Source organism: Podarcis tiliguerta (genome assembly GCF_965153285.1).
Source record: "Podarcis tiliguerta genome assembly, chromosome: 10".
Taxonomy (NCBI): Eukaryota; Metazoa; Chordata; class Lepidosauria; order Squamata; family Lacertidae; genus Podarcis; species Podarcis tiliguerta.
In genome coordinates, this window is record NC_139543.1 from 52,640,918 (window position 1) to 52,663,673 (window position 22,756).

The following is a 22,756-nucleotide window of genomic DNA, read 5'->3' on the forward strand; positions in this document are numbered from 1 at the left end:
AGGAAAATAGCACTGCACCCAGCCCAGACTTTTCTACACTATCTGGAGTCTCATTTATTCCCTGACTCTTGTAACTGAAGGTGACAGGGATTGAATCTGACACCCTCTGTCTATGAACCACCTCTGATCTACCTCTGAAGTCCAGTCCCTTCCCATAGCTCAGGGAGGGGTGCTGGCCAGGTCACCCCTCCCTTCTGGCTGATGCCTTTTGCAGCATGAAATGAGACTGCCCGCCTGTGCCTGATGAGTCAGAAGAAGTGATTAGCTGCGCTCAAGGTGCCAGTTCTGACTCAGCAGGAGCCCCTGTGAAAAAACGAAAAGATCACGCCAGAATTTTCTGTAGTTCTGTCACGTCATGCAAGGTGTCTGCTGGTCAGAAGCAGAGCCTTCTGCACTGCTAAGCATTAAACCAGGTGCTGCTTCCCACAGTAGCAGGATGTGATCCTTTTCAGCCTGGTTTGGGGTGGGGGGAGATTCTTCCTGGCAGCAAGGTTGGCAGAGCTTGTCTATATTCACCACCTGATCAGTTTGGCAAAGAAGGATTTGGCATCTCATGCTGAGGGTAGCTGTGATGGAAAGGTGCTGGGTCAGCCTCCTGGAACCCTAGAAGACCAATCAGGGCTGAGTAGAGCATCAGCCAATCAGGAGGGTCTGGCAAGTCAAAACATTAGAAAGTTACAGTTAAACTGTCAGATAGGCATAAGTTAGGGCTTGGAAAAACCACCTAACCTAGATAGGGACCTGGGTAGAGAGGGACCTGTTCTGATAGGAAATAGGGATTAGCTAGGCAACCTGCTTCAATTCCCTGAGGAAAAGTAAAAATCACAGAAGGACTGGGAGAGTGCTGTTTGTGTAGGAATATCAATAGCTATATTAGGTGAAAAATAGGCTATCCTGAGATTTAAATAAGGGCACTGAATAAAGTTTTGAAGTTTTCTGTATTGTGTATACCTGAAGTTATGAATTGCGCCTCTCATGAATAACCACCAAACTTAAAGCCCTCACTGAGTATAATTAAATAAAAAAGTCTATAGTTTTGTTCCAGAAGTATCTCTTCTTTAAACTGAACCTCTGGGTGTGGGGATAAGTGGACTCAGTGCATCCGTCCCATAAGTAAAACTCCTGGCTGCAGTATAATAATGAAGTGCTACCACAATCAGCTAAAACAGACCTCTCTAATGTTATTAACATGGAGAGTTGAAACTTTTAAACACCCAGGAAATTGCTCACATTACTCAGGTGCCATCTTGAGTGGGGAGTCGGTAGCTATTACAGGAATATAAAAAGGCACCGTATACCAGCTTAGAGTATTTCTCTATCTAGTCCAGTATTGTCTACTTTGACTGGCAGTAGCTCCCCAGAGTAGGGACTGCTACCCAATCCTTTTATCTGGTATGTCAGGAATTAGATGTAAAGCATATGCTCTGTCACTGAGTTCTAAGTGCAGAGAGACTTCGCCCCAAGCTACTGTCATCAGGATACAAGTGGGAGCCTTTGGCCCCTTGCTTGGATTAAATATATATATATATGCTGGTTTTTTAAAAATAAAAATGGTTTTACTCACTGTAAAAAGGTCTGAAAATTGCTAAGTTTGAGCAGATATTTATCTAAGTTATTCAGTGAGCTGTGGATTGCATGCTCCATTGTCGAGTGCAGAGTTTTAAATGTTTTTCGGGCTGAGTTATTCACTGCATAAGAAATTATGAATCATTTTGAATACTGAATAAATTTGAGACTTCTTGCAATCTGTTAGGGGAGAATAAATGAACAGGAAAAAGGGCAAAATATGTCGAATAGGTTCTGCTCTGCATTATTCACTCGGTTTGTTGACATGAGAAGTTCAGAACTGATGAACCAAATATGATAGACTGCACCTCATTTTCATATCTGTGCATTGTTTAGTATTTTTGAATGGGTGCCTATCTTTTGTTTCGTTTAGAACATGCATGCATGTGTGAGAGCTCATGAACCAACTGAATGCGGATTGTGACCATAATACCACTATAAACAGCTGACGAGTCCAGTCTCTTACCCACAACTCAGTGCTATCATCATCACTGCATGCAAAACATGGGCTCTGCCTCTGAGCTATAGCCTGTGGAACCCACTTTCTGCAAATCTATAGGGCTGCATCAGTTGGGAGAGACACTGCTGCAGCTCCTATATTACCCAGAAGAATATATATACATATATGGTCATATATAAATGGTCATATCATAAATGACCAAAGCCATTTCCAAATCAACACCCTATCTGACTGTCGCCAGGTCCAGATTATGGAGGGTTTAGAGAGGAATGGTGCACATACTTGCTTTCTCTGATGGACCCAACTCCAAAGATGGACCCAGGGGAGTCTTTAGCATATGTGCCACCGGGGTGCAAAGATCCACCCAGTCTGACAAGCGCCACTGTTGTCGCCACACATTTTTTGTAAATGAGCACACAAAGTCGAAAGTCCTTGAGTGAAACAGTAGGTATATATGTATTTTGATTTTCTAGCTTGATCAAAATTATTTATTATTTCATAACAGGTAGATAGTTAAGAGCTTAGGCGGCTTCAGCGGCTGGTGCCTGGCACCCCCTAGAATTCGGCGCCCAGGCACCCTGCACCCCTTGCACCCCCGGGTAAAGACAGCCCTGGATGGACCAAACTTTTACAGAGGGCAGGAGCCAGGGAAATGTCTGGTCCATCAATTCTCTGAGACATGTGTGGAAAAGGTGCTAGATGCTAGCTTCCTCAGTCAGAAAAGTGGTTAAAATATGGATTTCACATTACACTAAATGCAGGACTTCCTATCTCACCCTCGACAGCCTCTAATGTATACAGATTTCACCATGTAATGTGGTGCATTTTACGCGTTACAGCTGATGCCCTGCTCTAGATGGGGAACCCGAGGTGGGGGAGGGGCAAATATAGCCCTTCCGACCTCTCTGTCTGGCCCGCAAGACTCTCCCCTGGTCACACCCCCCTCAGAGCTCCTGCTGTGCACCTTCCCCCAAGTGCTTTTGCCTGGCTGGGATGTGTCATTGAATTGTGATCATATCTCTTCCTTACCTGGATGGAGGGATGTATGTGGTGTGTGTGTAGAAACTTTTGGATTTTGTGTGGCTAGAACAGGCTTCCTCAACCTTGGCCCTCCAGATATTTTGGACTACAATTCCCACCATCCCTGACCACTGGTCCTGCTAGCTAGGGATCATGGGAGTTGTAGGCCAAAAACAGATGGAGGGCCAAGGTTGAGGAAGCCTGGGCTAGAATGTAGCCCAAAGGTAAGTATCATGGAATCATAGAACTGTAGAGTTGGAAGGGACCACAAGATTCATCTAGTCTAACCCTCTGCAATGCAGGAATCTTGCACCCAACATGGAGATCAGACCCACGACCCTGAGATTAAGCGTCTCATGCTCCGTCAACTGAGCTATCACATCTATGGCTCTGCTCACTTTCCCCCGCTGGCATACGGACCCCAAAACTTTTCCTACAAGGGAGCCTCAGGTTGAAAAGGGTCTCCTACCCCCTCTCTACAACTTCAGTGGTGAGGGGGGTGGGTTGGTGTGATGGTTCTAGGGGTTGCTCGTGCGTAAGTTGCCACCACTCCTGGCTAGGTTACCTGGTTGAACCCTTTCTGTCTGGACAGCCTCAAGTTTCGTGACTGCCTCAGTTGCTGGCAGAATCCGTCAGTGGGCGTTTCTTGAACCTTTTCCAGCATAAAAGCTGTTTGACGCCCAGTCTTCTCCTACTCTCCCTGCGCTGAAGTCTTCTGCGCAGGGAGGGTGTGGGCAGCGGAGTACCCGTGCCCTCTCCGCTGGTCTCCGGCGAGGAGTCCTGGAGCCACCTCTCCGATTCCCCCATCTGCCTCCCTTCTCCACTGGTGTTATGCTGATTTCCTTCCCCAGCAGATGGGCTGCCTCTCTCCCTACTGGGACCCTCTCCGGCATCCCTCTGGAGCCTTCTCTCTGCCTCCAGCTCCGATGGCAGTTCCCTGACAGTTGGCTACTGAAGACAGAACCATTTTTGTGGTGGCACCCAGGCATTGGAACAGCCTCCTGGGCTTTATTTGTTATGTCTGCATTTTTAACTTTAAGGCATCAGTTTGCCTCCCCCACCACCGCCAACTTATTATTTGAAGCTTTTGGTAATGTTTGACTGCTCCATGGGCTTTCACTGTTACGTTTGCATCCTGTCTCTCTTCAGTGCACATTTTAGTATGATTTCTTTAAAAAAAAAAAAGATTTCTCAGAAGACACTTGGGAGGCCTATATATTTATTTTTAGTAAGGTAGCTTATAAATTGTAATTTAAAAACATAGTTTATTACACTTTCCCAGCCAACCTTTGAGGCATTTAAAAACCAGAAACTCAATACAGTTGCAGAGATTTAAAATGCATTTAAAAATGAAAGGAAATTAGTAAATTGTACAGCGTACGTGGTCAGCACCAACAATAAAGTCAGATTCCATTTTAAGAGAACAGTGGGTGCCTGATGGATTGCTATTAGATATTTTAAAATCAATAAATAGACTCACCATGGAGATGCTGAACTGGTAGGAAGTGTAAGGTGCCACACAGTTCTAAATTCTGATCTGGCAAGATTAGTGCCATCGTGGCATTTTTTTAAAAAGGGAGCATGAAATCAGCCCCCTTCAACCTACAGAGCATGGGTGAGCAGCTTACCCCTCAAAGAGCTACAGTCCCCATGATTTTCAAGGGGAAACCATTTGCTTTGAATGTGCTTGAAATGTATGGCATGCATATATCAGATTGGGCTATAATGCAGGCAGCAAGATAGCAAAAAGCTTCCTAGCATGGCAATGAAGCTTGGGAGAAATGGCTCCAGCTGCCATGTTTAGAAATGTAGTAAACTGCTCAGTACCGAGTCAGACTATTGGTCCATCTAGTTCAGTATTCTTTACACTGACTGGTCCCAGTTCTCCAGGGTTTCAGTCAACCTTACAGGGATTGAACGTAAGCCCTTTTGTGTGCAAAGCAAATGCTTTGCCATGCAGCTACCACTTGCTATAAAAGGCATGGCAAGAGCAGTCTCTGCACTTATATATTGTATTCCAAGGGCCACATTCACCCATGGCCAACCCTCCAGGGGCTGCATGCCAATACTGGGCATGGCACTCACCAGCACCAACAGAGGACACCACCCCAGTAGTGAGCCTACTTTATTATTTTTTCTTTCACAGTTGATGAGGTCCTACAGGAAAATTTGTTTGGGCGGCAGATGCTCAGGCCAGGGGTTAGCTACCTAACCCTGATTTGAAAGGTGGCAAGCCCTTACTGTTCCCCATATGCGTACATGGCACCCCTTAAAGCAGTTGGTTCTTCTTCACCACTACTAACACACACACACACACACACACACACACACACACACATTAAACTAGGATGCTTTCCTGCCCTTTTGTGCGAAGGAAGAGGCCACATCTCTGCCAGGTCAGCCATATGTTCCCCAAATGTTGCTGTTAGACTATAGAGAAAAGTCCATTAATTGCACCAACGGATGCTGCCTGTACGTAATTTCCATATGTCATTCTTGAAAGCAAGCCCAATAGTTAAGTGAAAGTGGGTTTGTCCACAGGCACACTCTCTCTCTCTCTCTCTTTCTCTTTGTGTGTGTTTGGGGAGAAGTCTTGGTTGAAAAAACCAGAGCAGCAACATACCTTCTTCAGTGGTGTTTCTCAAATGTGTCTGAGTTTAACCACATTTCATTATTGCAATTTAAAATAATAGAATAGTAGAATTGGAAGGGCCATCTAGTCCAACCCCCTGGAATGCAGGAATCTTCTGCTCAACATGGGGCTCGAACCCACAACTCTTGAGATTAAGAGTCTCATGTTCTACCAGCTGAGCTATGCAGCCTGAAGTTGCAAGGATCTGGTACAGGAGTAGCAAAACCAGTGGCCCTTCAGATGTTGGACTTCCATTAGCCACAGCAAAATGGCATCTTTCCAATGCCCTCTCTATGGAGCTCAAGAGCTTTCCCAGGCTGGAGTCCTCCTTGGCACCTGGTCTGCAACTTCCTTGAGTGCTTTTCCCTGGATGCAATGTGAGCATGTCTCTTGCTTGCATAGATGGCGGTGTCTTTGTGTAGAAACCTTTGGTTATCATTATTTTTTGCATGCCTGGAATGTACCTTACTGTAGAAAGGGTCAGAGTCATATCCCTTGTCCCACCCACTTTTGCCTGTGGCCCTGCCTGCCAGTGGCATGCAGCCTCTGCGAGGTTACCTTTGGGGTAATGTGGTTGTTGGCCATAGAAAGATTCCTCGCTCTGTCCTACACCTTGTACAGCTTTATAAGTGAATTCTGTGGATCGGTTGCGTTTGCATGAACACATCCAGCCCGCAGAACAAACACCTCCTGCCCACTACTTGAGAGTTCCTTCGCATTGCAAAGCACATTCAGATGCCAAGTAAATAGGTTTGGCTCTGCACGTCTTCCCTTTCCTAATCATTCCCCTCCCTTTCCTCGCTTTCATTCTGGCTAATTTACCATAGCTCTGATCAAGAAAAATCTCAATTTCCCTCTCTGCTGGAGCTCCCTTTTGCCCTTCTCGTGGTATTATATTATTTGTCTAGCTTTTGCCATTGATGGGAAAACAAATTCATTTGAAGAAGAAATAAACCCCGATGCATTAAATTGATGCCGATGTACAAACCTGGAGCAACTGTTTCGTACCCTTAATGGAAAGGAGATTACAATTCATTATTGGGCAAAGGAATTTGAACAGCATTCCCAGGCTTCATAGGCTTGTGTATCTACGCAAGCACTGCTCCTTCTGCACAATTGTTTTCTTTCACCATCTAGGTCCAGCCAGGCAGGGAGGGGGGAGACATAGCTCAGAGCACAGGAATGGCAGGCAGAAGGTCCCAGGTTAGGTCCCTGAGATCTCAAGTGAAACTGATATGGGTAGGGCAACAGCCTGTGACCCTGGAATCAAATGTAGCTCTGAGGTCTATATGACAATTGGCCAGTGTGGTGCCCTTCAGATGTTGCTGGGTGACAACTCCCAACAGCCCCAGCCAGTGTGGCCAACAATCAAGGCCAATGAGACTTGTAGTCCAATGACATCTGGCTAGCCCTTCTCTATGCATGCGTGGCTTTGGCTCCACCCACCACTAGCCTGCATCCCCAAGAGATTACCCTAATGCAATGTGTCCTGTGATGGGAAAAAGCTTGCTGCTCCAGCACCAGGTTAAATGGATCCCAGGCAGCAGGGCTTAAGAAAAATCTTCCCTGGGATGCTGATAAATCAATACTAGATGGGTTGGTATTAGTATTGTTCCACCTGGCATTGATTGCCCCAACCACTCTGAGCAGCTTCCAGCAAAATATAAAAACACAATATAAATATAAATACACAGAGCTGGGCCATATAGACCAGTAATCTAACAACATAGCAGCTCCATGTACTTCAACCCCATCCCTCTTTCTGAGCAGGACTTTGAAACACTTCTGAGAGCAATATCCTAGTCAAGGCACAGGGAAGAGGAGTGTGTGTGTGTGTGTGTGTGTGTAGGCATTGCAGTCCTCTGCCTCCAGGCTTCTGAGAGTTCTGCTGCTTCTGTAACCTGCATGATTGGTTGCTCCAGGCTGCCACCACATTGTGAGTTTACCCTTTATCACTCACATGACATGTAGCTCTAGCCCAATCTAAGCATGGGCTGCCAATGGCCCATATAGAACTCGATCGTCTTGAATGTAGAACTCGAGTGTATGTAGTTTTCAACTTGGTTTTAGCCACTTGTGCATTGCTAGATAGGGGATGTGTTGATCTGTATACTTGTACGGAGACAGGTCAGTTCTCCATCTTCCCCATACTGCATACTGAGGCTTCCCAAGCACTCAGGGTCCCTGTTCCTTGCCATTTCTTTTGCCATGTTGATCCAGCTACGCACACAGTCAAAAAAGTTGGTTGCGAAGTGCAGCGACACAACCAAAAGCCTGAGTGAATAAATAGCTCTTCTGCTTGCTCTGAAAGCTTCTAAGACTCAATGTCAGTCGATACTGTGTGTGGGTGTTATTGCGGGCTAGAAATGATATTGCAGACACACCAAGTAACCACACCATAGACTAATATAGCATTAGTCTATGACCCCACAGGCACCATTGCAGACACTGCCCAGGTCCTCATATGTTTTATTTCAAGAGTTGGCAATCCTTCACTGCATTGACCTTTGTTGGTCACAGAAGTTGTGCAGGCCTGATCTACAGGCACTCAAGGCACTTATGCAGCTAAAGGTAGAGTGAATACACAAGAACAGAGCTGATGGATGTTGTACTCCAGAACATCTAGAAGACTCCAGGCTGGTGGCAGCTGCTCTACTGTGCTCCAGGCAAAGCCTACCACTCAGTGGACTAGACAATACTTGGCTTGATGGATCAAAGGTCTGATTTTGTATGCCACTGTATGCTGGAGAAATCCAGCATGCACACAACCAATATATGTAGGAATAACAAGAAGCACAGATTAAAATGGAAGCCCCCACAGTAACTGGGTAAAGTGGCCCATTCAACTAGGGATTTTATGAGAGACAGAGCTTACAGATTGTATGTGTCTTTTATTGCTAAAGATGACATTTTCTCCACTGTTGCTCATTCACAATTGTCCCTGCCAGCTGACTGCCTCACTGCTGCCAGCTGTGTTCTTTTGCTATTGTGGACCAGAATATTAAAGCTGCTCTTAAGATAAAGAAAGATTAAACAACCAGCTAGTGCAGAGACTAGGAGGCAGGGGAGGGGCTGGGAAGTTGGATGAGAGAAGGCATTTAAGAACTCATAACCCGAAAGAACTGCTCATGAACATATGAGAGACAGGGGAGGTGGGGAGATACATGCAGCCACCTTGAAACAAGATTTTGATTTTGCATCAAAGTGCCATAGGGAAAGTGAGCTGGACAAGTTGTGTCCATCCCCCTGGAGATTACTCAGCCATACTTTTGCTGTGCAATGTCTTTGTAGTGGAACATTTCTGCGATCTCAAATCTTGAACTGCCTTGCTCAGTGGCAGTTTGATAGGGGCTTGAGCGTTTATTTTTCTGTTTTGGTGGAAGACTGCAGAATTTCTAACTGGGAAATGAGAGCTGTTCTGCTCCAGAAGGGAACTATTTATAATAGCAGATGGAAATGGAAAATGGAGGTGGGCAGGGAGGGAGAAGGAGAGACCGATAGATTGCTGCTTTCTCCCAGCATCTTAAAAATAACACCCTCCACTCCTAAGACAAAACAACCCATGTGATTGTTCATGTTGATTCATATCACTTGCTCATAAAACAAACCTCTCTGCCTTCCACTAAGGACATTAGTTTAGCAGCACTGACAGAGCTTAGAAGGAAACTCATTTCAATAGCAATTTATAGCCCTTGATTCACTCATTCATCCCCCCACCCAAAAACCCCCCAAGTATGGGTTGTGGATTCATTTTTTTGCTAATTTTCTTTGGAAAGTCATAAAAGCAGTACTGTGTTTATGAAAAGAAAGCCGATATAGTCAATGCTACACGATTTCCTTATGTACTAGCTACTTGATAAATGTTTCACCATTCCTAGTATCTAGAAGACAAGCCTGTATTGTTATAGATTGGTATGACCAGTGTTCTTCTTCTAGGAATAAAAAGTGCTGGCACTGCATACCTTTGAGAACCTCAGAGAAAAAGCACTGAGTATGACAAAGGCAAAATACCTAGTGAGGAGAAGAGGAAGCTTCTGTTATTTTGCACCAGCCTAGAATCAAGCAATCTATATATTGTCAGTGCCTGGATGCCCAGTTCCCAAAGACCCTTAATTTCCGAGGCATTATGCTTTTGATTGGTTCTGAGAATTCGCCTGAGGAATTGTCTTTCGGCATCATTAACTTTTCTGTCAATGGCCTGTCAGCTTTTGAAATGGTTGACACAGGCCATTGATACAATCGCTCTGTGGCACCTTCTCAACATACATCTGGTTGTTTTCTTGTCCTCCTCCACATCTAACACTTACTAAGCACTGAGCATACATTAAAATATAAGACAGGCACTGCGAATAGGCTTGCAATCAAGTAGACATGACACAAAAGAAAAAGGGAATGGGAAGGGAAAAGAAGAGAAAAGCAAGCAGTGGAACAGCTTCTCTTTCACTGGCCAATGGATGCAGCCATGTTGGTCACTCCTTTGCCATTGGGGCCTTGGCCAGTGGCAGAAGTCAAAGTATGAGTGATTTAAAGCTGAGAAAAGCACCTTTGGTGAGGGGGACTCCACCGCCATCATATGCATCCTTCTCTGGCAGCTTGCTTATGGAGAATAATGGGTATTAAAGCAAGAACAGAAAAGGTAGAAGCCTTATGCTGAATCTAACTGACCATCTCACATCATCTTGTTTTTTTAAAAAAATAATATTTATTACTTTGTGAACAATTTAAACACTACAATACAAAAAAAGAACAATACAACACAATACAAAGACACTACATAACACTAACACATTAAACTAACAAAGCCAAACAAAAACAATTTAAACACTCAAACCGTTTCAATATCTTGTCTTTCATTCACTTATTTTACCGACCTCCTCGCACCTCCCTTTTTGTATTCCACTTCTATCAATTATTTCAGCAATTCCTTTCCATCTTTCTCTGTTTTCTGTCCTATAATTATCTTAACACATTCTAACCTTATTTTACCTATAATATTCTATTACTCTATTTATACTTAAATCCTTATAACATTTCTGCTAAAGCCATATAACTTCATTCCACCATTCTTTTAACATTCATTAATTTTGCAGTATTTCTGTAAATAATCTTTAAACTTTTTCCAGTCTTCTTCCACTGACTCTTCTCCCTGGTCTCGGATTCTGCCAGTCATTTCCGCCAGCATCAACTTCATTTGCCATTCTTCCCGGGTGGGTAGATCTTGTGTCTTCCAATACTTCGCAATAAGTATTCTTGCTGCTGTTGTTGCATACATAAAGAAAGTTCTATCCTTCTTTAGCACCAATTGGCCGACCATCTCACATCATCTTGAATACATTTGATGTGACAGTGCTGGTGCTAAAATGTCCTTTGTCCTTCACTGTTGTGTCTGTGCAATGCTGTTCTGTAGACCCATTATAAGACAGGAGGGGACCTATATAGCCTGGTTTTCCATGCTCAGATGTTGTGACGCCACAGGCCCCTTGCAGTATTCACAGGCATTTGGTGGATGAAACCATTCACAACCACTACAACTTATATACTTCTGCTGAAGCTAAGTCTGAAACAGAAGCATCTACAGCAGATGCATGCCATATTTGCTTGGGTCACTACGTGTTGCTGTAACCCCAGGATCCTGACAGTATATGTGGCCAGCCACTTTTTCTCTTGTCTCCTGCAAACATATTGCAGCCAGCAGGAGAGACTGGAACCATTGCCTGTGGAAGTTATGAATGCCTTTCTTCATGAAATGAAGGCTGAATCCCATTTAAAAACTTGCTTTTTTAAGATGGGTAGTCTCAGGATTATGTAGGAAAAAACAATGGCATTCTGTGCTGGAGGATATATTTTGCAATGTGTCACATGATAAATGTGTGCACAGTTTCTTAGTGCCATTTATTAAAAGGAAGGCATGACAACATTTACTGACCATATGCTCTGGAGCAGGGGTCAGCAATCATTTTCAGCCATGGGCCAGTCCACCGTCCCTCAGACCATGTGGTGGGCTGGACTATATATATGTATATGTATATGTATATATATATATATATATATATGTGTGTGTGTGTGTGTGTGTGTATGGGGGGGGGGGAATGAACAAATTCCTATGCCCCACAAATAACCCAGAGATGCATTTTAAATAAAAGCACACATTCTACTCATGTAAAAACACCAGGCAGGCCCCACAAATAACTCAGAGATTCATTTTAAAGAAAAGGACACATTCTACTCATGTAAAAACACCGGGCAGGCCCCACAAATAACCCAGAGATTCATTTTAAATAAAAGGACACATTCTACTCATGTAAAAACACGCTGATTCCCTGACCATTCTTGGGCCAGATTAAGAAGGCGATTGGGCCACATCTGGCCCCCGGGCCTTAGGTTGCCTACCCCTGCTCTGGAGTAACCATGATAATATCAGTGGCACCACATCAGTATAATTGACCAGCATATTGTCCCAGTGAGATATGAGCATATAGAAAGTTTTCTACTGGCCAGCATTGGCATGTATTGAGGAGCTGTCCAGTGCTGAAGTACCCCAAAGGCTAATCTTTCATAATTCATCATCAGTAATCTGCCACGCATACCATTATGGCTGTACTGGCATTTTTGACGGCAAAGAAGTAAGCATGAAGAATGAAAGCTGATGTTTATTATATATAAAAAAGGTATATTGCATATTCAGAAAAGCATATAAAAAAGAGCCCACATCCCCAGGAAAAGCTAATCAGGAATTAATCACTTAGGCATGAATATTTTAAAATCAGCACTTGCATTCCAATAGTAACATGCCTTCAAAAACCTCAAAGTACTGTACAGTCTCTGTGGATAAGCTGAACAGTTTTTAATGACCTTTACAGGCACTCAGGTTGGTCAAAGGAAGGTACAGCTGTGTTGAAACTGCTCTACATGGTTTCTGCCTTTTTGTCACTTACTGAAAACACCATCAATTTTTAAAAACCTTCTTTTATTCCCCCCATTAAAAAAAAAACACTTTTGCTCATGTTCACAAATGCCATTATATGAAGACATTTGTCTGCACCACTGTTCTGGGACAATGTCGTCGCACTGCTTGTGATTGGCTGATGAAGGGTTCACGGAGGTGTTCACAGAATTAAAAAGCCAATAATATCAAGGAAGCCAGAAACCACAGCTAAAGGAGCAGGAAAATAGCAAAAAGAGGCACCAGAATAGAATATAGAAAGCTGGTGGTGCCAAATCAGGCCTGGCCTAATCTCAGAAGTTTGGAAACTTTAGGCAAACATTCTGCCCACATTTTCTTTTTACCTTGAAAACCAGCACTTAACATGAAATATTTATTTATTACATCCTACATTTCCTCCAAGGAGGTCAAGGTAGTGTACATGATTCTCCCTTCCCCATTTTACCCACACAACAACCCTGTGGTGTAGGTTAGGCTGAGAGACCATGATTGATTTAAGATCACCCACTGAGCATCATAGCCAAGTGGGGATTTGAACTCTGGTCTCCTAGGCCCTAGTCCAAGTCTAACCATTACAGTATTGTAGTACAGCATCTTAAAAAGTAAGACAGCATCTTAAAAAGTAGAGCCATCACCTTGCCAACAAAGGTCTGTATAGTAAAAGCTATGGTTTTCCCAGTAGTGATATATGGAAGTGAAAGCTGGACCATAAAGAAGGCTGATTGCCGAAGAAATGATGCTTTTGAATTATGGTGCTGGAGGAGACCCTTGAGAGTCCCATGGACTGCAAGAAGATCAAACCTATCCATTCTTAAGGAAATCAGCCCTGAATGCTCACTGGAAGGACAGATCCTGAAGCTGAGGCTCCAGTACTTTGGCCACCTCATGAGAAGAGAAGACTCCCTGGAAAAGACCCTGATGCTGGGAAAGATGGAGGGCACAAGGAGAAGGGGATGACAGAGGACGAGATGGTTGGACAGTGTTCTCGAAGTTACCAGCATGAGTTTGACCAAACTGCAGGAGGCAGTGGAAGACAGGAGTGCCTGGCATGCTCTGGTCCATGGGGTCACGAAGAGTTGGACACGACTAAACAACAACAACATTGTAGTACAGTACAATACAACAACAGTACAGACAATATTCCCAGCTGTTTGAGAGTTTATCACTGTCTACTTATCCCCCTTTCCCCCTCTGCTCAAAGACAGGAAGAATCTATCCCGGACATTTCTTTCTGCTTGTTACGGAGTATCAAGGGATCGCCCTCTCTGCCTTCCCTTCCTGTGCTGTTTGCTCATTCATTCGTATTGGAACAGCTATTAGAAACACATTGGGGTTTCATATTGCTGAGGTTTCTTCTTTTTAATCTAATAAATTATGAAGAGCTGACCTGCAGGCTCACGCTCTCTGAAAGCTCCTCCCGGGGAGATAATTTCTTGTTCAACTCCCAGCCATGTTAATAAGGCTTGTGCCAGAGGGGTTCTCCACCCATTATGCCATTATATCAAAGGAGTTGGGGGTGGGAATAAAAATATGTAACTAACACATGTATACTTTTTTTTTAATGCCCCTTTATAGACTTAAGCATATATATATATTTAGTTCTCTCCAGTGTTGAATAACTTTGTCTATGAGCCCCTCAGTCTTTATGCCTTCCTGTGCATTGTACACAAGACAGCCTTTTATTAAAAAAGCTGAATTTGCAAATTGTAGGCTTTGCTCAGGGTGAAGGTATTGGTAAAATTACGCAAAGGATTTCAAAGGTTTGTTCAAGCATCATGTTGGATGTTCAGTGCTCTTGAGTATTTCAATAACCGTGCAACAAAAACCTAGACAGCAATCCTTTGCCCACTTTCAGTACTCAGATTACTCCTCCTCCTGTATATGCCATTATAAACATCAAGAGCTAGGATTGCACAGAGGTAAAAAAAACAACCCTATGTGACAAATTAGAATGTGCTCAGTTCAGTTTTTGCTTTAGCCGTTAAGCAGTCTGAGATAAGTCACAATTTCTCTGCTGCAGCCCCCCCAATGGGGAGTTGAATACTAGTCTACATTACAGAGTTGTTGTGAAGATTACTGTGATAGCATGAAGTACTGTTATCATTCTAAAGTACAATACCAGTGGGCTGTCGTTTTTTTTAAATCTTCATCATATCTGCTCCAAAGCCCTGTTCAAGAATTACTTACATACTGGGCATTTTTGGATATTGTTTTTCCTTAATTAAAAAAATGACCTCTATGTGGCTTATAAATCAAAACACATTGATAGGAATTACAAAACAACAACAGGAGGTAAGAATTCTCCATGCAAATGGGACTTCTGCATTATCAGGGTTTTCAGTTGCAGGGAGGATGCTTTGCATTATTAAAAAAACAGCAATTACAATGTCATTGTAATCGGTATACAATACAGAAAGTGTGGAGCAGTGGTTCCGACACCCCACCACCACCCTCACGGGGCTACTTGAATATAGCTAAGGGTCTTGTCGGAAAATTTAATGATTTTTCTGCTTGTTGTAATGGTAATGCTGTGCTAGATGCTAAGTGTTTTTTTAAAAAAAGAAATATGTACAAAATTCAAATTTCAAGACAATAAAATGCAATAAGATCTAAACAAAGCAATACAAATACAATTAAAAACCCAGATGAACATTTTAGACATCATCTACTTACCTTTTGTATTAACCAACAACACCTGCTCTCTCTTATTTCCCCGTTTTCTCACTGCTTCCTTTGTTCCCATGAATTGACTCTCCATGCCTTTCAAGTGCTTTGCCAGCCTCCCTTTGCCTCCATTTTGCTGCCCACTATGACTTTAATCCTTTGAGGAAGGCAGAACTTGTGGATGTAATATCAGAGCCTCTGCCTATAATCTTTGAGAATTCTTGGAGAACAGGTGAAGTCCCTGAAGGCTGGAAGAGGGTGGATGTCCCCATCTTCAAAAAGAGGAAAAAAGAAGTCCCAGGTAACTTCTGACCAGTGAGCTTGATATTGATACCAGGAAAGTTCCTAGAACAGAAAATTCAACAGTCAGTCTGTGATCTCTTAGAAAAGGATGCTGTGATAACTAAGACCCAACATGGGTTTCTTAAAAACAAGTCATGCCAGGTGAATCTCATTTCATTTTTTTTTAAATAGAGTTACAAGCTTGGTGGATGAAGGGAATGCTGTGGACATAGTGTATCTTGATTTCAGCAAGACTTTGGACAAAGTTCCCCATGATATTCTGGTGGAAAAGCTGGAAAAATGAGGGCTGGGTGAGGCAGATTTGTAGCTGGTTGACTGACCGAACCCAAAGAGTGCTCACTAATGGTTCCTTGACATCCTGAAAAAAGTGACAAGTGGGGTGCTACAGGGATCAGTCTTGGGCTCGTTGTTTTTCAACATCTTTATAAACAACTTGGATGAAGGAATTGAGGGGATGCTCATCAAATTCACAGGTGACACCAAACTGGAAGGGGTAGCTAATGCCTCATTTCTTTTTGCCTAGGTTCCATTTTATATTAGGGAGATCAGCCTGCCATAGGATTTATTTATGCACCATCACAGTCATGTCTGAAGCCTTTCCCTCTCTGAGATAGTATGGGGAGAAAGGGGGAAGAGGGGCATAATACATTGTATCAGGGTGGTGTGTTTGTATGTCTGAGTAAAAAGAAGCAAAACATGTATCCTGGGGCTACCCTAGAGAAAGGAGGCTGCTATTTGGATGTCAGTGGAGGGAAAAGGCAGCTTGCTTGGAAGTTTTAGTATTCAGCCTGAATGTTGCTATTTGAGATTTCAGCAGGAGCATCACTCATTGGCTTTCTCCACTGTTATTTCCATCACAGCTGTTTTCACAGAGCTATCCATTGCCAAGCCCCAGGGAACTGGGAAAGAGTGAAGATGCATTTCTATGTGTTTGACTTTAAGGGCGGGGGGAAAGGATGCTTTTTAAGTACTGGGTTATTCCACTAAATTGACATGTCCCTCTTGGAACTTTTATCAAAAATGTTGAGCTCATTGGCGTCATATTAGGACTTCCCTGGGACTTCTGATCTTATGACCACTTTACACAGTACATTTTTAGCTGTATAGCTAAAGCATCATTATCATTATTGGGTAGCACTTTCAAGTGCTCAAACCTTTCTGCATGTATTTTGTGATTATTACAACAACCTTGCAAGACAAGGAGGCATGATTGTCCCTCACCCCCATGTTGCAGATGGAGGAATCCAAAGGATTTGGACTGGCTGCAGATCCCTTTGGAAGATAAACTCCATGGCAATTCTGCATTTGTTGCTGTGTAATGTGTGCAACAGCCCATACCAAGCAACCAAAGAATGAACCATATGGATGGAAGAGTCAAATGTTTATTGATTGCAGTTGTAGCCTTCCTTCCTTCCATTGTGTATCTCAAGGCAATATAAGTAAGTTTTGGGAGTGGGTTCTTTTCCAGGCACTTGAGCTTCAGCAAGGTTTCCACAATGTGGTCCTTTAGGCCATTCAAGATTTGAACACCAACTGCTCAGATCACACAAGCATGGCTAAAACTGTGGTGTGGCGAAGACAGGGGCCAATCAGTAGCTAGCTGGGAGCCCTGAACAGTATTGCTCTTGCAGCTAGGCTTAAATTTCATAGTTGTAGTTCTCGGAGCAGTGCTGAGATGTTATGGTTAGATGTTATAGATGTTAAGTTCCTCTCCAGCCATACCCTCTCTCTCTAGGACACATCCCTCACCTACCTCACTTTACATCTTCTTTGAGTTTGCCTGGGTGGAATGTGCTTGATTACTCTGCAGAGTCTCTTGCTTGGCTGGAGGGAGACTAAAGAAAGATATGTGAGTCTGTATGCAGAAACTAGGCTACTGTCCAAAGGTAAAATTTACACTTGTTGTGCCATTCACTTTTGCTTCTGGCCCCACCCATCACTGGCACCCTGAAAAGGTTGCCCACGCGGGAATGTGGCCCTCACTATTGGCCATGCTGGCTGGGGTTGATGGAGTTTGAGCCCAACAGCAACTAGAGAACCACAGGTTCATCCTCCCCACTACAGAGTTTGTCTAGTGGTGGAGAGTACAGGAAACCCACCCTAAAGACCACCCTACCACCTGCCAATCTAAATTCATTTAATTGACAAATGGATGGCACCCTCAGTGGCTCATCGTGGATCTCTAACAGGTCTGGGTTTATTATGAATGGCTTGGAATACTTCTAAAACATCTCCAGATAAGACGTTCAAGCAAATCGGAAGTGCTGCGCCTACATGTGCAACATAAAATGGACAGCTAAGGTGGTCACATCCACCAACCTACCCAATCTGTGTCAGGACTCCTAAATCCCTTGCTGCACCATGAGGAAGATACAGAAGAATATGGTCTGCTCTGCTGTGTGTGAGGGGCTCATCACCTCCCCCTGGGTCCTCACTAATAGCAGCATAGGTCTTGCCTGCTTACATAAGGTCCCAGATAGTCTTGTTGAGACAACAGACTCCAAAACTAAGCCTGCAGGGCCACTGAGAGCAGACCTGGGAGCTGACCAGGGTCCTGACGTACTTAAGAGGGACCTGACCCTGAACTTTTGCCTGACCTGGTTCTTGCTTTCATTTCCCCTGTGAACTCCAAACATGCACAGAGTAGGATAGGCTGCTGGTGCACTGGCTAAGAATTCGACTGTGACAATTTATGTGACTCTCTTTGAACACTCAAATAGTGATATATAAAGAACTGCTATTATTTCTCCGATTAAAGTTGTTGGGCTTTTTTTTGTTTAGCCTATTAAGGCAATGTGGCTAAGTGGACTTAAATTTAAGTATTGCAGCTGAATTGGTTTGCAGATCACAGCCACCACGATACCTGACAATTAGAAGCTTGGGATGCATTCCTAATTGCCTAGTTTGATAATGCACATTCTACAATAAAGACATCAGCATTAATTCACCCCGATCCAAGAAGGTTGTGGCTTTGGAACAGTGATCTTGTGAAAGTCCAAGTTTCTCAAATGCTTAGAAAAGCGTCGGCTTGCCTGTCACCACCCATTTTCTCTGGCAATGCAATGATGTTGTTGCCAAAGCTCATAAGTTGACAGCATACATTTTACATGCCTGTAATATTATTAATTACATTTATATCCCACCTTTCCTCCAAAAAGAACAAAGTAGTGTACCAGGTTCTCCTCCTCCCCATTCTATCCTCACATCAGCCCTGTATGGTAGGTTGGGCTTGTGAGAGTGCAACTGGCTCAAGATTATGCAGTGAGATTCCTTAACTTGTGGGGATTTGAACCTGGGTCTCCCCAGTCTTAGTGGGGCATCCTAACCATTGTGCCTGACTGGCTTTGTTACAAGCAGGAGACCTGAGAGTATGGTTTGTTGAAAGCCATCTAGCTAATACATGGCTAAGATGAGATTTGGTCCAGGGAACAGGTGACTTTCTGACTCATTGTTCATATTGTTGGGGAAAGAGTCCTGTGCCTGCTTACACTTCTCCTTTTCCACCTTACTGGACAACACAATGATCCATGTAGGGCTTCTTCCCTGAAATAAAAGCTTGTTTAAGGAGCTCCTAGATCATCAGTGCATCTTTACCAATAATTGATGTCTCAGTGACTCTTTATTGATCATTTAATTTCTGTCTCCAAACAAGCAGGAATAAAGAATGTTCAGCCTTTTAAACTTCATAACCCATGAAAAACAGATAAGACAAGGAGACTGAACAAAGGACAAGGAGCTTGTAACTCCTCTCTGCCACTGTGCCCTGGAGAAGGTTAACAGCCAGGCTGTGTGTGTTTCATAACTGTCCTTTGGACCTCTGTGTTGTCCTTTGGCTGTGGAAGAGCAACTGTGAGCTCATCATTCTCTAGTGGTGATTCAGTGCTTGGGTGCCTTCAGATTTGGAATATTTATCTTTCCCACCAGCTGCTACAATTACCCAGCTATGCGCATCTGGTGCAAACTTACTCATAATCCTCTGTTTGAACCTCAACCCTACATTGAAGGGTCTGATATAGTGAGGTGACCAGTGCTAGTAGTATGGCAGGATCTGAAGGGTTGTTCATCAGGGTTAAGGAGGCAAAGTGAAGGGTCAGGATTGTCCCAAGGCAGAATTTTAAGGCACACTCCACACTCCCCATGTCAGGGGTGAGAAGATGCACCAATATGTCATCTTCAGACTTTGTGGGCAATCAGGCTGCCTTGGGTCCCTACAGTTCATTTGTAGACACATCTTTGATTTCTGCTTTTTCCAGAAAGTAGGGTTAGTGAGCTGGATACACATTCTCTCTCTCCTTCCTCCTGCTCTGCTGTGCTCCCAATCCATGAGCATCACTCACTTTCCAGAGACCCCAGTGTGCCCTGGCTACGCCTGACTTCCTGCAGCTTGAACAGTAGTGGAGGCTGCATGCTACTTTGAGAATTATTTTGTAGCTGTTTTGTAACCTCCCCAAGGAATCCTGGGAAGTGTAGTTTGTTAAGGGGGCTGAGAGTTGTTAGGATACCTCTGTTTCCTTCATTGAGTGACAATTCTCAGTAAGGTTTAACAATCAACCCCTTTTCCTAGGGACCTGTGGGAATTGTAGCTCTGTGGAGGGAAATAAGCATTTCCTAACAGCTTTCAGCCTCCTTAACTATCAGGAGCCAACTTCTAGGGGCCAAGGCTCCTTTGCCTTCCCCCCTTAAAATATTTGAAGGGGCTGCCCCCCAAGTTGATAGGTATTGCCTGTCAAATGGGGTGCATGCAGCGTGTCTTGTGATTGATTACGCGGGCAGAGGCTTACCCAAGCCCCCCAATATTTTATTCAAGCTGGCACCCTTGATCTTGACCTTCCAACAATCACTACCCTTCAGACAATTATTACTCTAAGCTTTGCCTTGCCAACCTTGACACTCAAGCCCTAGCCAGAACCTAACCCACTACGAGCAGCGGCCTTCTCACTATATCAGGACCTACAGAGGGTTAAATTTTAGCAAGAGGATTATGAGTAACATTGCACCAGATGTATGCAGCTGGATAAATGTAGCAGCTGGAGGAAATGATAAATATCCCAGCTCTAAAGGCACCTAAGCACTGAATTACTACGAGAGAATGATGAGCTCACAGTTGTCCTTTCACAGCCAAAGGAATAGATGGAGACACTGCCTTTCAAACATGGGAACGGATCTGACTGTGGGTGGTATTCAACTAAGTTTTATTCAGAACAGGCCCACTGGAGTGAATGAGCATGACTAAGCTAGGTCCATTGATGTCAAGGGGTCTGCCCTGAGCAAAAGTTGGTTGATACCACCACCCTGTACGTTCCAGTTGAAGCTTACCACTCCAGGAAATGAAGCAAAACTACAAGAGATTACAACCATCTTCTCACTGAAAACAAATGCGGGCAAAAGCACAAGATGTGGCGATACGCCTCCCGAAACAAGCTGCAGGCTGAAATTTGCTCGTATTTTAAATTTTCATCAGTTCAGCTCAAATGGTGCATTTGTAAAAGAACAAAGAATAGCAACTGAATTTATTTATCCGCTATGAATAGCTCTGTCTGAGCACATGAAAGGGAAGACTGTTTTGGAGGCGATTATGGCAGCAACAGGAGGCTTTGTGAATGCACCTGAAGAATGCCATGTGTAGTTTACACTGTGAACAAATGCTTTGATTTCCACTGCACCATTGATGGTGGGTGCCCCTTGGGACCAGAAGGGAAGATGGCAGGAAGGTCAACAGTAGGTGGAGCCAGAGCCAATGGCAGGCAGAGCCAATGGCAGGCAGAGCCAACTGATTCTAGTTTTGACTCCTCCCCCTTGTTGTGTTCCGCAAAGGTAACACTGAGATTTAGGAGGAGGAAGCTGACAGTCAGTCCTATGCCTTGGACTGGTTGTCAGCATGAAGGCAGGCAGGTGGAGGTAGCTATGAATAAGATCACTGCCATCACTCATGTCTTCTTTTCTTCTTCTTTTTCTGCATCTATGGGTTTGTGTACTTTGCTGGCTCTCTAGAGGAGAGCTTACTCTGGGCAGGTATATAATAGTGTAAAGTTTAATTCCAGACCAATAAGCCTTTTACAACTTTGTGCCAAAACCTTCATCCCATACCTGTAACAGAAGTAAGTACTATGGAAGGTTAGGTTTTGTGTCTTTCAGGCTGGCATAGCCATCTTTTAAAAAAATGCACAGAAGGAGTCAATTGGGGGACTTTAAAAAGGATCACAATGGCTTTCTTTTTTTAAGTATGGTTCTTAGTTGGAAACTTTCATTCTGGGTGTGCATTTGGTGCCCAGATGGCGAAGGCACACGCCGGAGCCCATCACGCTGTCAGGGCAGACGTGTACATATGTAAATATTTTGCTTTTCCCCCTATAATATTTGCCTTTGTCTAATCTAATTGCTGTCAAAGGCAGAATGTTAGAAACATGGAAGGAAAGCAAACAATGGAACACCTCCGGTAACTTGGGAAGATGCAAACCCGCCTCTGTTGTAACTAGCAATTTGGTTGCATAATGATTTAGTCACCCTCCACTTTTGTGGTGTGTTCATGCCAAGTGCAGTTTAATGACCTAACGTGGCTCAAAAGGCTCATTTGATAAAAGCACAGTGGTAGAAAAGACCTAGCCTGTTGGATACCAAATATAACAGAATTGTGTCCAGATTAAAGAAGCAGTTCTACTCTAGTCTGCCCTGGTTAAGGGCTGCCTCTGGAGTGTATTGTTCAGCACCACCTTTTAAGAAGGGCATTGACAAGTTGGGCTGTGTTCAGAGGAGCTTGACCAGGATGTCGAGGGATCTGGAAACTGCAATATTCAAGATTCACTATGAGAAAGCTGTGGCAAAAAATACCATTGTACTATTGCAGTATGAGCTTCTCCAGACAACCTGTTTGTTGACTATCCTGATTTCCAAGAACAAAGATCAGATGGAGTCATGGGCATAGCCAGGGGGGTGCGAGGAGGGCAGCCTAAATCAAGTAAATAAATAAATAGAAATACTTAAGTAACTGAGCAATTGCATTGCAGATATTTCGCTTCTGCCCCTCTAACATAAATTCTGCCCCTCTAAAATAAATCTTGACTACATCCATGGATGGAGTTTAGATTATATCTGGTATTTACTGAACCTTGGTTTGTGGGGAGGTTACACAATGATGAGCGTTCACACTGATTTTATCCCAATGTACTTT

At 43.7% G+C, this 22,756-nt stretch overlaps 1 protein-coding gene across 2 annotated transcripts in view; it reads left to right on the forward strand.

The window, feature by feature from the left end:
- The window catches only part of TMEM178B (transmembrane protein 178B), a 263,560-nt gene that overhangs the window by 30,524 nt on the left and 210,280 nt on the right, over positions 1 to 22,756 (forward strand). The window lies entirely within an intron of this gene.